The sequence below is a fragment of the Schistocerca gregaria genome, unplaced genomic scaffold (assembly GCF_023897955.1).
Source record: "Schistocerca gregaria isolate iqSchGreg1 unplaced genomic scaffold, iqSchGreg1.2 ptg000526l, whole genome shotgun sequence".
Classification (NCBI taxonomy): Eukaryota; Metazoa; Arthropoda; class Insecta; order Orthoptera; family Acrididae; genus Schistocerca; species Schistocerca gregaria.
In genome coordinates, this window is record NW_026061925.1 from 531,931 (window position 1) to 548,444 (window position 16,514).

Below are 16,514 nucleotides of genomic sequence, written 5' to 3' on the forward strand. Positions count from 1 at the left end.
TTTTAGCTGGCTTTGGTGCCTTGGACATGAGCTAGGACCTTAAGATTCTGCATGAAAAGAGGACTAGCAGCCGCGTTGCATGGGAGTATGTGAAAAGAGTTTATATGTAGTAAAAACCTGAGAAATCCGTCCATTTTCGTCATTTGTTATCGAATCGACTTAAAGCCAGATCGTCACATTGGCCGCTCCTCTATCTGAAACGGTTGAACTTATCGGCTGCAAAACTATGTCGCGTGCTGCGGTATGCGGAGGCACTAAAATCACCATAGTGGAACACAGATGAAGCTTCTAAGTTGATATAATAGCCAGTAAGAAGTAGTACAATTCAAGTTTTAGGTAACGATTATTGACTTTTTAGCTGGCTTTTGTGCCTTGGACATGAGCTATGTCCTTAAGATTCTGCATGAAAGGAGGACTAGCAGCCGAGTTGCATGGGAGAATGTGAAAAGTGTTCATATGTAGTAAAATCCTGAGAAATCCGTCCGTTTACGTAATTTATTATCGAATCGACTTAAAGCCAGATCGTCACATTGGCCGCTCTTCTCTCTGAAACGGTTGTACTTATCGTCTGCAAAGCTATGTCGCGTGCTGCGGTATGCGGAGACACTAAAAGCACTATAGTAAAACACAGATTAAGCTTTTAAGTTGATGTAATAGCCAGTAAGAAGTAGTACAATTCAAGTTTTAGGTATCGATTAAGGACTTTTTAGCTGGCTTTTCTGCCTTGGACATGAGCTAGGACCTTAATATTCTGCATGAAAGGAGGACTAGCAGCCGAGTTGCAAGGGACAATGTTAAAAGTGTTTATATGTAGTAAAAACCTGGGAAATCCGACCGTTTTCGTAAATTCTTATCGAATCGACTTAAAGCAGTGCGTCACATTGGCCGCTCTACTCTCTGAAACGGTTGTACTTATCGTCAGCAAAGCTATGTCGCGTGCTGCGGTATGCGGAGACACTAAAAGCACTATAGTAAAACACAGATTAAGCTTTTAAGTTGATGTAATAGCCAGTAAGAAGTAGTACAATTCAAGTTTTAGGTATCGATTATGGACTTTTTGCTGGCTTTGGTGCCTTGGACACGAGCTATTACCATAAGATTCTGCATGAAAGGAGGACTAGCAGCCGAGTTGCAAGGGAGAATGTGAAAAGTGTTCATATGTAGTAAAAACGTGAGGAATCCGTCCGTTTTCGTAATTTATTATCGAATCGATTTCAAGCAGTGCGTCACATTGGCCGCTCTTCTCTCTGAAACGGTTGTACTTATCGTCTGCAAAGCTATGTCGCGTGCTGCGGTATGCGGAGACACTAAAAGAACTATAGTAGAACACAGATTAAGCTTTTAAGTTGATGTAATAGCCAGTAAGAAGTAGTACAATTCAAGTTTTAGGTATCGATTATGGACTTTTTAGCTGGCTTTGGTGCCTTGGACATGAGCTAGGACCTTAAGATTCTGCATGAAAGGAGGATTAGCAGCCGCGTTGCATGGGAGTATGTGAAAAGAGTTTATATGTAGTAAAAACCTGAGAAATCCGTCCATTTTCGTCATTTGTTATCGAATCGACTTAAAGCCAGATCGTCACATTGGCCGCTCCTCTATCTGAAACGGTTGAACTTATCGTCTGCAAAACTATGTCGCGTGCTGCGGTATGCGGAGGCACTAAAATCACCATAGTGGAACACAGATGAAGCTTCTAAGTTGATATAATAGCCAGTAAGAAGTAGTACAATTCAAGTTTTAGGTATCAATTATTGACTTTTTAGCTGGCTTTTGTGCCTTGGACATGAGCTATGTCCTTAAGATTCTGCATGAAAGGAGGACTAGCAGCCGAGTTGCATGGGAGAATGTGAAAAGTGTTCATATGTAGTAAAATCCTGAGAAATCCGACCGTTTTCGTAATTTATTATCGAATCGACTTAAAGCAGTGCGTCACATTGGCCGCTCTTCTCTCTGAAACGGTTGTACTTATCGTCTGCAAAGCTATGTCGCGTGCTGCGGTATGCGGAGACACTAAAAGCACTATAGTAGAACACAGATTAAGCTTTTAAGTTGATGTAATAGCCAGTAAGAAGTAGTACAATTCAAGTTTTAGGTATCGATTATGGACTTTTTAGCTGGCTTTGGTGCCTTGGACATGAGCTAGGACCTTAAGATTCTGCATGAAAAGAGGACTAGCAGCCGCGTTGCATGGGAGTATGTGAAAAGAGTTTATATGTAGTAAAAACCTGAGAAATCCGTCCGTTTTCGTCACTTGTTATCGAATCAACTTGAAGCCAGATCGTCACATTGGCCGCTCTTCTCTCTGAAACGGTTGTACTTATCGTCTGCAAAGCTATGTCGCGTGCTGCGGTATGCGGAGACACTAAAAGCACCATTGTAGAACACAGATTAAGCTTCTAAGTTGATGTAATAGCCAGTAAGGAGTAGTACAATTCACGTTTTAGGTATCGAATATTGACTTTTTAGCTGGCTTTGGTGCCTTGGACATGAGCTAAGACCTTAAGACTCTGCATGAAAGGAGGACTAGCAGCCGAGTTGCACGGGAGGATGCGAAAAGTGTTCATATGTAGTAAAAACCTGAGAAATCCGTCCGTTTTCGTAATTTATTATCGAATCGACTTAAAGCAGTGCGTCACATTGGCCGCTCTTCTCTCTGAAACGGTTGTACTTATCGTCTGCAAAGCTATGTCGCGTGCTGCGGTATGCGGAGACACTAAAATCACCATAGTGGAACACAGATGAAGCTTCTAAGTTGATATAATAGCCAGTAAGAAGTAATACAATTCAAGTTTTAGGTATCGATTATTGACTTTTTAGCTGGCTTTGGTGCCTTGGACATGAGCTATGTCCTTAAGATTCTGCATGAAAGGAGGACTAGCAGCCGAGTTGCGTGGGAGAATGTGAAAAGTGTTCATATGTAGTAAAAACCTGAGAAATCCGTCCATTTTCGTCATTTAATATCGAATCGACTTAAAGCCAGATCGTCACATTGGCCATCTTCTCTCTGAAACGGTTGTACTTATCGTCTGCAAAGCTATGTCACGTGCTGCGGTATGCGGAGGCACTAAAATCAACATAGCGGAACACAGATGAAGCTTCTAAGTTGATTTAATAGCCAGTAAGAAGTAGTACAATTCAAGTTTTAGGTATCAATTATTGACTTTTTAGCTGGCTTTTGTGCCTTGGACATGAGCTATGTCCTTAAGATTCTGCATGAAAGGAGGACTAGCAGCCGAGTTGCATGGGAGAATGTGAAAAGTGTTCATATGTAGTAAAATCCTGAGAAATCCGACCGTTTTCGTAATTTATTATCGAATCGACTTAAAGCAGTGCGTCACATTGGCCGCTCTTCTCTCTGAAACGGTTGTACTTATCGTCTGCAAAGCTATGTCGCGTGCTGCGGTATGCGGAGACACTAAAAGCACTATAGTAGAACACAGATTAAGCTTTTAAGTTGATGTAATAGCCAGTAAGAAGTAGTACAATTCAAGTTTTAGGTATCGATTATGGACTTTTTAGCTGGCTTTGGTGCCTTGGACATGAGCTAGGACCTTAAGATTCTGCATGAAAAGAGGACTAGCAGCCGCGTTGCATGGGAGTATGTGAAAAGAGTTTATATGTAGTAAAAACCTGAGAAATCCGTCCATTTTCGTCATTTGTTATCGAATCGACTTAAAGCCAGATCGTCACATTGGCCGCTCCTCTATCTGAAACGGTTGAACTTATCGGCTGCAAAACTATGTCGCGTGCTGCGGTATGCGGAGGCACTAAAATCACCATAGTGGAACACAGATGAAGCTTCTAAGTTGATATAATAGCCAGTAAGAAGTAGTACAATTCAAGTTTTAGGTAACGATTATTGACTTTTTAGCTGGCTTTTGTGCCTTGGACATGAGCTATGTCCTTAAGATTCTGCATGAAAGGAGGACTAGCAGCCGAGTTGCATGGGAGAATGTGAAAAGTGTTCATATGTAGTAAAATCCTGAGAAATCCGTCCGTTTACGTAATTTATTATCGAATCGACTTAAAGCCAGATCGTCACATTGGCCGCTCTTCTCTCTGAAACGGTTGTACTTATCGTCTGCAAAGCTATGTCGCGTGCTGCGGTATGCGGAGACACTAAAAGCACTATAGTAAAACACAGATTAAGCTTTTAAGTTGATGTAATAGCCAGTAAGAAGTAGTACAATTCAAGTTTTAGGTATCGATTAAGGACTTTTTAGCTGGCTTTTCTGCCTTGGACATGAGCTAGGACCTTAATATTCTGCATGAAAGGAGGACTAGCAGCCGAGTTGCAAGGGACAATGTTAAAAGTGTTTATATGTAGTAAAAACCTGGGAAATCCGACCGTTTTCGTAAATTCTTATCGAATCGACTTAAAGCAGTGCGTCACATTGGCCGCTCTACTCTCTGAAACGGTTGTACTTATCGTCAGCAAAGCTATGTCGCGTGCTGCGGTATGCGGAGACACTAAAAGCACTATAGTAAAACACAGATTAAGCTTTTAAGTTGATGTAATAGCCAGTAAGAAGTAGTACAATTCAAGTTTTAGGTATCGATTATGGACTTTTTGCTGGCTTTGGTGCCTTGGACACGAGCTATTACCATAAGATTCTGCATGAAAGGAGGACTAGCAGCCGAGTTGCAAGGGAGAATGTGAAAAGTGTTCATATGTAGTAAAAACGTGAGGAATCCGTCCGTTTTCGTAATTTATTATCGAATCGATTTCAAGCAGTGCGTCACATTGGCCGCTCTTCTCTCTGAAACGGTTGTACTTATCGTCTGCAAAGCTATGTCGCGTGCTGCGGTATGCGGAGACACTAAAAGAACTATAGTAGAACACAGATTAAGCTTTTAAGTTGATGTAATAGCCAGTAAGAAGTAGTACAATTCAAGTTTTAGGTATCGATTATGGACTTTTTAGCTGGCTTTGGTGCCTTGGACATGAGCTAGGACCTTAAGATTCTGCATGAAAGGAGGATTAGCAGCCGCGTTGCATGGGAGTATGTGAAAAGAGTTTATATGTAGTAAAAACCTGAGAAATCCGTCCATTTTCGTCATTTGTTATCGAATCGACTTAAAGCCAGATCGTCACATTGGCCGCTCCTCTATCTGAAACGGTTGAACTTATCGTCTGCAAAACTATGTCGCGTGCTGCGGTATGCGGAGGCACTAAAATCACCATAGTGGAACACAGATGAAGCTTCTAAGTTGATATAATAGCCAGTAAGAAGTAGTACAATTCAAGTTTTAGGTAACGATTATTGACTTTTTAGCTGGCTTTTGTGCCTTGGACATGAGCTATGTCCTTAAGATTCTGCATGAAAGGAGGACTAGCAGCCGAGTTGCATGGGAGAATGTGAAAAGTGTTCATATGTAGTAAAAACCTGAGAAATCCGTCCGTTTTCGTCATTTGTTATCGAATCAACTTGAAGCCAGATCGTCACATTGGCCGCTCTTCTCTCTGAAACGGTTGTACTTATCGTCTGCAAAGCTATGTCGCGTGCTGCGGTATGCGGAGACACTAAAAGCACCATAGTAGAACACAGATTAAGCTTCTAAGTTGATGTAATAGCCAGTAAGGAGTAGTACAATTCACGTTTGGGGTATCGAATATTGACTTTTTAGATGGCTTTGGTGCCTTGGACATGAGCTAGGACCTTAAGACTCTGCATGAAAGGAGGACTAGCAGCCGAGTTGCACGGGAGGATGCGAAAAGTGTTCATATGTAGTAAAAACCTGAGAAATCCGTCCGTTTTCGTGATTTATTATCGAATCGACTTAAAGCAGTGCGTCACATTGGCCGCTCTTCTCTCTGAAACGGTTGTACTTATCGTCTGCAAAGCTATGTCGCGTGCTGCGGTATGCGGAGACACTAAAAGCACCATAGTAGAACACAGATGAAGCTTCAAAGTTAATGTGATAGCCAGTAAGAAGTAGTACAATTCAAGATTTAGGTATCGATTATTAACTTTTTTGCTAGCTTTGGTGCCTTGGACATGAGCTAGGACATTACGATTCTGCATGAAAGGAGGACTAGCAGCCGAGTTGCAAGGGAGAATGTGAAAAGTGTTCATATGTAGTAAAAACGTGAGGAATCCGTCCGTTTTCGTAATTTATTATCGAATCGATTTCAAGCAGTGCGTCACATTGGCCGCTCTTCTCTCTGAAACGGTTGTACATATCGTCTGCAAAGCTATGTCGCGTGCTGCGGTATGCGGAGACACTAAAAGCACTATAGTAGAACACAGATTAAGCTTTTAAGTTGATGTAATAGCCAGTAAGAAGTAGTACAATTCAAGTTTTAGGTATCGATTATGGACTTTTTAGCTGGCTTTGGTGCCTTGGACATGAGCTAGGACCTTAAGATTCTGCATGAAAGGAGGATTAGCAGCCGCGTTGCATGGGAGTATGTGAAAAGAGTTTATATGTAGTAAAAACCTGAGAAATCCGTCCATTTTCGTCATTTGTTATCGAATCGACTTAAAGCCAGATCGTCACATTGGCCGCTCCTCTATCTGAAACGGTTGAACTTATCGTCTGCAAAACTATGTCGCGTGCTGCGGTATGCGGAGGCACTAAAATCACCATAGTGGAACACAGATGAAGCTTCTAAGTTGATATAATAGCCAGTAAGAAGTAGTACAATTCAAGTTTTAGGTAACGATTATTGACTTTTTAGCTGGCTTTTGTGCCTTGGACATGAGCTATGTCCTTAAGATTCTGCATGAAAGGAGGACTAGCAGCCGAGTTGCATGGGAGAATGTGAAAAGTGTTCATATGTAGTAAAAACCTGAGAAATCCGTCCGTTTTCGTCATTTGTTATCGAATCAACTTGAAGCCAGATCGTCACATTGGCCGCTCTTCTCTCTGAAACGGTTGTACTTATCGTCTGCAAAGCTATGTCGCGTGCTGCGGTATGCGGAGACACTAAAAGCACCATAGTAGAACACAGATTAAGCTTCTAAGTTGATGTAATAGCCAGTAAGGAGTAGTACAATTCACGTTTGAGGTATCGAATATTGACTTTTTAGATGGCTTTGGTGCCTTGGACATGAGCTAGGACCTTAAGACTCTGCATGAAAGGAGGACTAGCAGCCGAGTTGCACGGGAGGATGCGAAAAGTGTTCATATGTAGTAAAAACCTGAGAAATCCGTCCGTTTTCGTGATTTATTATCGAATCGACTTAAAGCAGTGCGTCACATTGGCCGCTCTTCTCTCTGAAACGGTTGTACTTATCGTCTGCAAAGCTATGTCGCGTGCTGCGGTATGCGGAGACACTAAAAGCACCATAGTAGAACACAGATGAAGCTTCAAAGTTAATGTGATAGCCAGTAAGAAGTAGTACAATTCAAGATTTAGGTATCGATTATTAACTTTTTTGCTAGCTTTGGTGCCTTGGACATGAGCTAGGACATTACGATTCTGCATGAAAGGAGGACTAGCAGCCGAGTTGCACGGGAGAATGTGAAAAGTGTTCATATGTATTAAAAACCTGAGAAATCCGTCCGTTTTCGTCATTTGTTATCGAATCGACTTAAAGCCAGATCATCACATTGGCCCCTCTCCTCTCTGAAACGGTTGTACTTATCGTCTGCAAAGCTATGTCGCGTGCTGCAGTATGCGGAGACACTAAATGCACCATAGTAGAACACAGATGAAGCTTCTAAGTTGATGTGATAGCCAGTGAGAAGTAGTACAATTCAAGTTTTAGGTATCGATTATTGACTTTTTAGCTGGCTTTGGTGCCTTGGACATGTGCTAGGACCTTAATATTCTGCATGAAAGGAGGAAAAGCAGCCGAGTTGCACGGGAGAATGTGAAAAGTGTTCATATGTATTAAAAACCTGAGAAATCCGTCCGTTTTCGTCATTTGTTATCGAATCGACTCAAAGCCCGATCGTCACATTGGTCGCTCTTCTCTCTGAAACGGTTGGACTTATCGTCTGCAAAGCTATGTCGCGTGCTGCGGTATGCGGAGACACTAAAATCACCATAGTGGAACACAGATGAAGCTTCTAAGTTGATGTAATTGCCAGTAAGAAGTAGTACAATTCAAGTTTTAGGTATCGATTATTGACTTTTTAGCTGGCTTTGGTGCTTTGGTCATGAGCTATGTCCTTAAGATTCTGCATGAAAGGAGGACTAACAGCCGAGTTGCATGGGAGAATGTGAAAAGTGTTCATATGTAGTAAAAACCTGAGAAATCCGTCCGTTTTCGTCACTTGTTATCGAATCAACTTGAAGCCAGATCGTCACATTGGCCGCTCTTCTCTCTGAAACGGTTGTACTTATCGTCTGCAAAGCTATGTCGCGTGCTGCGGTATGCGGAGACACTAAAAGCACCATTGTAGAACACAGATTAAGCTTCTAAGTTGATGTAATAGCCAGTAAGAAGTAGTACAATTCACGTTTGAGGTATCGAATATTGACTTTTTAGCTGGCTTTGGTGCCTTGGACATGAGCTATGTCCTTAAGATTCTGCATGAAAGGAGGACTAGCAGCCGAGTTGCATGGGAGAATGTGAAAAGTGTTCATATGTAGTAAAAACCTGATAAATCCGTCCGTTTTCGTCACTTGTTATCGAATCAACTTGAAGCCAGATCGTCACATTGGCCGCTCTTCTCTCTGAAACGGTTGTACTTATCGTCTGCAAAGCTATGTCGCGTGCTGCGGTATGCGGAGACACTAAAAGCACCATTGTAGAACACAGATTAAGCTTCTAAGTTGATGTAATAGCCAGTAAGGAGTAGTACAATTCACGTTTTAGGTATCGAATATTGACTTTTTAGCTGGCTTTGGTGCCTTGGACATGAGCTAGGACCTTAAGACTCTGCATGAAAGGAGGACTAGCAGCCGAGTTGCACGGGAGGATGCGAAAAGTGTTCATATGTAGTAAAAACCTGAGAAATCCGTCCGTTTTCGTAATTTATTATCGAATCGACTTAAAGCAGTGCGTCACATTGGCCGCTCTTCTCTCTGAAACGGTTGTACTTATCGTCTGCAAAGCTATGTCGCGTGCTGCGGTATGCGGAGACACTAAAATCACCATAGTGGAACACAGATGAAGCTTCTAAGTTGATATAATAGCCAGTAAGAAGTAATACAATTCAAGTTTTAGGTAACGATTATTGACTTTTTAGCTGGCTTATGTGCCTTGGACATTAGCTAGGACCTTAAGATTCTGCATGAAAGGAGGACTAGCAGCCGAGTTGAATGGGAGAATGCGAAAAGTGTTCATGTGTAGTAAAATGCTGAGAAATCTGTCCGTTTACGTAATTTATTATAGAATCGACTTAAAGCCAGATCGTCACATTGGTCGCTCTTCTCTCTGAAACGGTTGTACTTATCGTCTGCTATGCTATGTCGCGTGCTGCGGTATGCGGAGGCACTAAAATCAACATAGCGGAACACAGATGAAGCTTCTAAGTTGATGTAATATCCAGTAAGAAGTAGTACAATTCAAGTTTTAGGTATCGATTATTGACTTTTTAGCTGGCTTTGGTGCCTTGGACATGAGCTATGTCCTTAAGATTCTGCATGAAAGGAGGACTAGCAGCCGAGTTGCGTGGGAGAATGTGAAAAGTGTTCATATGTAGTAAAAACCTGAGAAATCCGTCCATTTTCGTCATTTAATATCGAATCGACTTAAAGCCAGATCGTCACATTGGCCCTCTTCTCTCTGAAACGGTTGTACTTATCGTCTGCAAAGCTATGTCACGTGCTGCGGTATGCGGAGGCACTAAAATCAACATAGCGGAACACAGATGAAGCTTCTAAGTTGATTTAATAGCCAGTAAGAAGTAGTACAATTCAAGTTTTAGGTATCAATTATTGACTTTTTAGCTGGCTTTTGTGCCTTGGACATGAGCTATGTCCTTAAGATTCTGCATGAAAGGAGGACTAGCAGCCGAGTTGCATGGGAGAATGTGAAAAGTGTTCATATGTAGTAAAATCCTGAGAAATCCGACCGTTTTCGTAATTTATTATCGAATCGACTTAAAGCAGTGCGTCACATTGGCCGCTCTTCTCTCTGAAACGGTTGTACTTATCGTCTGCAAAGCTATGTCGCGTGCTGCGGTATGCGGAGACACTAAAAGCACTATAGTAGAACACAGATTAAGCTTTTAAGTTGATGTAATAGCCAGTAAGAAGTAGTACAATTCAAGTTTTAGGTATCGATTATGGACTTTTTAGCTGGCTTTGGTGCCTTGGACATGAGCTAGGACCTTAAGATTCTGCATGAAAAGAGGACTAGCAGCCGCGTTGCATGGGAGTATGTGAAAAGAGTTTATATGTAGTAAAAACCTGAGAAATCCGTCCATTTTCGTCATTTGTTATCGAATCGACTTAAAGCCAGATCGTCACATTGGCCGCTCCTCTATCTGAAACGGTTGAACTTATCGGCTGCAAAACTATGTCGCGTGCTGCGGTATGCGGAGGCACTAAAATCACCATAGTGGAACACAGATGAAGCTTCTAAGTTGATATAATAGCCAGTAAGAAGTAGTACAATTCAAGTTTTAGGTAACGATTATTGACTTTTTAGCTGGCTTTTGTGCCTTGGACATGAGCTATGTCCTTAAGATTCTGCATGAAAGGAGGACTAGCAGCCGAGTTGCATGGGAGAATGTGAAAAGTGTTCATATGTAGTAAAATCCTGAGAAATCCGTCCGTTTACGTAATTTATTATCGAATCGACTTAAAGCCAGATCGTCACATTGGCCGCTCTTCTCTCTGAAACGGTTGTACTTATCGTCTGCAAAGCTATGTCGCGTGCTGCGGTATGCGGAGACACTAAAAGCACTATAGTAAAACACAGATTAAGCTTTTAAGTTGATGTAATAGCCAGTAAGAAGTAGTACAATTCAAGTTTTAGGTATCGATTAAGGACTTTTTAGCTGGCTTTTCTGCCTTGGACATGAGCTAGGACCTTAATATTCTGCATGAAAGGAGGACTAGCAGCCGAGTTGCAAGGGACAATGTTAAAAGTGTTTATATGTAGTAAAAACCTGGGAAATCCGACCGTTTTCGTAAATTCTTATCGAATCGACTTAAAGCAGTGCGTCACATTGGCCGCTCTACTCTCTGAAACGGTTGTACTTATCGTCAGCAAAGCTATGTCGCGTGCTGCGGTATGCGGAGACACTAAAAGCACTATAGTAAAACACAGATTAAGCTTTTAAGTTGATGTAATAGCCAGTAAGAAGTAGTACAATTCAAGTTTTAGGTATCGATTATGGACTTTTTGCTGGCTTTGGTGCCTTGGACACGAGCTATTACCATAAGATTCTGCATGAAAGGAGGACTAGCAGCCGAGTTGCAAGGGAGAATGTGAAAAGTGTTCATATGTAGTAAAAACGTGAGGAATCCGTCCGTTTTCGTAATTTATTATCGAATCGATTTCAAGCAGTGCGTCACATTGGCCGCTCTTCTCTCTGAAACGGTTGTACTTATCGTCTGCAAAGCTATGTCGCGTGCTGCGGTATGCGGAGACACTAAAAGAACTATAGTAGAACACAGATTAAGCTTTTAAGTTGATGTAATAGCCAGTAAGAAGTAGTACAATTCAAGTTTTAGGTATCGTTTATGGACTTTTTAGCTGGCTTTGGTGCCTTGGACATGAGCTAGGACCTTAAGATTCTGCATGAAAGGAGGATTAGCAGCCGCGTTGCATGGGAGTATGTGAAAAGAGTTTATATGTAGTAAAAACCTGAGAAATCCGTCCATTTTCGTCATTTGTTATCGAATCGACTTAAAGCCAGATCGTCACATTGGCCGCTCCTCTATCTGAAACGGTTGAACTTATCGTCTGCAAAACTATGTCGCGTGCTGCGGTATGCGGAGGCACTAAAATCACCATAGTGGAACACAGATGAAGCTTCTAAGTTGATATAATAGCCAGTAAGAAGTAGTACAATTCAAGTTTTAGGTAACGATTATTGACTTTTTAGCTGGCTTTTGTGCCTTGGACATGAGCTATGTCCTTAAGATTCTGCATGAAAGGAGGACTAGCAGCCGAGTTGCATGGGAGAATGTGAAAAGTGTTCATATGTAGTAAAAACCTGAGAAATCCGTCCGTTTTCGTCATTTGTTATCGAATCAACTTGAAGCCAGATCGTCACATTGGCCGCTCTTCTCTCTGAAACGGTTGTACTTATCGTCTGCAAAGCTATGTCGCGTGCTGCGGTATGCGGAGACACTAAAAGCACCATAGTAGAACACAGATTAAGCTTCTAAGTTGATGTAATAGCCAGTAAGGAGTAGTACAATTCACGTTTGGGGTATCGAATATTGACTTGGACATGAGCTAGGACCTTAAGACTCTGCATGAAAGGAGGACTAGCAGCCGAGTTGCACGGGAGGATGCGAAAAGTGTTCATATGTAGTAAAAACCTGAGAAATCCGTCCGTTTTCGTGATTTATTATCGAATCGACTTAAAGCAGTGCGTCACATTGGCCGCTCTTCTCTCTGAAACGGTTGTACTTATCGTCTGCAAAGCTATGTCGCGTGCTGCGGTATGCGGAGACACTAAAAGCACCATAGTAGAACACAGATGAAGCTTCAAAGTTAATGTGATAGCCAGTAAGAAGTAGTACAATTCAAGATTTAGGTATCGATTATTAACTTTTTTGCTAGCTTTGGTGCCTTGGACATGAGCTAGGACATTACGATTCTGCATGAAAGGAGGACTAGCAGCCGAGTTGCACGGGAGAATGTGAAAAGTGTTCATATGTATTAAAAACCTGAGAAATCCGTCCGTTTTCGTCATTTGTTATCGAATCGACTTAAAGCCAGATCATCACATTGGCCCCTCTCCTCTCTGAAACGGTTGTACTTATCGTCTGCAAAGCTATGTCGCGTGCTGCAGTATGCGGAGACACTAAAAGCACCATAGTAGAACACAGATGAAGCTTCTAAGTTGATGTCATAGCCAGTGAGAAGTAGTACAATTCAAGTTTTAGGTATCGATTATTGACTTTGTAGCTGGCTTTGGTGCCTTGGACATGAGCTAGGACCTTAATATTCTGCATGAAAGGAGGACAAGCAGCCGAGTTGAATGGGAGAATGTGAAAAGTGTTCATATGTATTAAAAACCTGAGAAATCCATCCGTTTTCGTCATTTGTTATCGAATCGACTCAAAGCCCGATCGTCACATTGGTCGCTCTTCTCTCTGAAACGGTTGGACTTATCGTCTGCAAAGCTATGTCGCGTGCTGCGGTATGCGGAGACACTAAAATCACCATAGTGGAACACAGATGAAGCTTCTAAGTTGATGTAATTGCCAGTAAGAAGTAGTACAATTCAAGTTTTAGGTATCGATTATTGACTTTTTAGCTGGCTTTGGTGCTTTGGTCATGAGCTATGTCCTTAAGATTCTGCATGAAAGGAGGACTAGCAGCCGAGTTGCATGGGAGAATGTGAAAAGTGTTCATATGTAGTAAAAACCTGAGTAATCCGTCCGTTTTCGTCATTTGTTATCGAATCAACTTGAAGCCAGATCGTCACATTGGCCGCTCTTCTCTCTGAAACGGTTGTACTTATCGTCTGCAAAGCTATGTCGCGTGCTGCGGTATGCGGAGACACTAAAAGCACCATAGTAGAACACAGATTAAGCTTCTAAGTTGATGTAATAGCCAGTAAGGAGTAGTACAATTCACGTTTGAGGTATCGAATATTGACTTTTTAGATGGCTTTGGTGCCTTGGACATGAGCTAGGACCTTAAGACTCTGCATGAAAGGAGGACTAGCAGCCGAGTTGCACGGGAGGATGCGAAAAGTGTTCATATGTAGTAAAAACCTGAGAAATCCGTCCGTTTTCGTGATTTATTATCGAATCGACTTAAAGCAGTGCGTCACATTGGCCGCTCTTCTCTCTGAAACGGTTGTACTTATCGTCTGCAAAGCTATGTCGCGTGCTGCGGTATGCGGAGACACTAAAAGCACCATAGTAGAACACAGATGAAGCTTCAAAGTTAATGTAATAGCCAGTAAGAAGTAGTACAATTCAAGATTTAGGTATCGATTATTAACTTTTTTGCTAGCTTTGGTGCCTTGGACATGAGCTAGGACATTACGATTCTGCATGAAAGGAGGACTAGCAGCCGAGTTGCACGGGAGAATGTGAAAAGTGTTCATATGTATTAAAAACCTGAGAAATCCGTCCGTTTTCGTCATTTGTTATCGAATCGACTTAAAGCCAGATCATCACATTGGCCCCTCTCCTCTCTGAAACGGTTGTACTTATCGTCTGCAAAGCTATGTCGCGTGCTGCAGTATGCGGAGACACTAAAAGCACCATAGTAGAACACAGATGAAGCTTCTAAGTTGATGTGATAGCCAGTGAGAAGTAGTACAATTCAAGTTTTAGGTATCGATTATTGACTTTGTAGCTGGCTTTGGTGCCTTGGACATGAGCTAGGACCTTAATATTCTGCATGAAAGGAGGACAAGCAGCCGAGTTGCACGGGAGGATGCGAAAAGTGTTCATATGTAGTAAAAACCTGAGAAATCCGTCCGTTTTCGTAATTTATTATCGAATCGACTTAAAGCAGTGCGTCACATTGGCCGCTCTTCTCTCTGAAATGGTTGTACTTATCGTCTGCAAAGCTATGTCGCGTGCTGCGGTATGCGGAGACACTAAAATCACCGTAGTGGAACACAGATGAAGCTTCTAAGTTGATATAATAGCCAGTAAGAAGTAGTACAATTCAAGTTTTAGGTATCGATTATTGAATTTTTAGCTGGCTTATGTGCCTTGGACATTAGCTAGGACCTTAAGATTCTGCATGAAAGGAGGACTAGCAGCCGAGTTGAATGGGAGAATGCGAAAAGTGTTCATGTGTAGTAAAATGCTGAGAAATCTTGTCGTTTACGTAATTTATTATAGAATCGACTTAAAGCCAGATCGTCACATTGGTCGCTCTTCTCTCTGAAACGGTTGTACTTATCGTCTGCTATGCTATGTCGCGTGCTGCGGTATGCGGAGGCACTAAAATCAACATAGCGGAACACAGATGAAGCTTCTAAGTTGATGTAATATCCAGTAAGAAGTAGTACAATTCAAGTTTTAGGTATCGATTATTGACTTTTTACCTGGCTTTGGTGCCTTGGACATGAGCTATGTCCTTAAGATTCTGCATGAAAGGAGGACTAGCAGCCGAGTTGCGTGGGAGAATGTGAAAAGTGTTCATATGTAGTAAAAACCTGAGAAATCCGTCCATTTTCGTCATTTAATATCGAATCGACTTAAAGCCAGATCGTCACATTGGCCCTCTTCTCTCTGAAACGGTTGTACTTATCGTCTGCAAAGCTATGTCACGTGCTGCGGGATGCGGAGGCACTAAAATCAACATAGCGGAACACAGATGAAGCTTCTAAGTTGATTTAATAGCCAGTAAGAAGTAGTACAATTCAAGTTTTAGGTATCAATTATTGACTTTTTAGCTGGCTTTTGTGCCTTGGACATGAGCTATGTCCTTAAGATTCTGCATGAAAGGAGGACTAGCAGCCGAGTTGCATGGGAGAATGTGAAAAGTGTTCATATGTAGTAAAATCCTGAGAAATCCGACCGTTTTCGTAATTTATTATCGAATCGACTTAAAGCAGTGCGTCACATTGGCCGCTCTTCTCTCTGAAACGGTTGTACTTATCGTCTGCAAAACTATGTCGCGTGCTGCGGTATGCGGAGACACTAAAAGCACTATAGTAGAACACAGATTAAGCTTTTAAGTTGATGTAATAGCCAGTAAGAAGTAGTAAAATTCAAATTTTAGGTATCGATTATGGACTTTTTAGCTGGCTTTGGTGCCTTGGACATGAGCTAGGACCTTAAGATTCTGCATGAAAGGAGGACTAGCAGCCGTGTTGCATGGGAGTATGTGAAAAGAGTTTATATGTAGTAAAAACCTGAGAAATCCGTTCATTTTCGTCATTTGTTATCGAATCGACTTAAAGCCAGATCGTCACATTGGCCGCTCCTCTATCTGAAACGGTTGTACTTATCGTCTGCAAAACTATGTCGCGTGCTGCGGTATGCGGAGGCACTAAAATCACCATAGTGGAACACAGATGAAGCTTCTATGTTGATATAATAGCCAGTAAGAAGTAGTACAATTCAAGTTTTAGGTAACGATTATTGACTTTTTAGCTGGCTTTTGTGCCTTGGACATGAGCTATGTCCTTAAGATTCTGCATGAAAGGAGGACTAGCAGCCGGTGAAAAGTGTTCATGTGTAGTAAAATCCTGAGAAATCCGTCCGTTTACGTAATTTTTAATCGAATCGACTTAAAGCCAGATCGTCACATTGGCCGCTCTTCTCTCTGAAACGGTTGTACTTATCGTCTGCAAAGCTATGTCGCGTGCTGCGGTATGCGGAGACACTAAAAGCACCATAGTATAACACAGACGAAGCTTCTAAGTTGATGTAATAGCCAGTAAGAAGTAGTACAATTCAAGTTTTAGGTATCGATTATTGACTTTTTAGCTGGCTTTGGTGCCTTGGACATGAG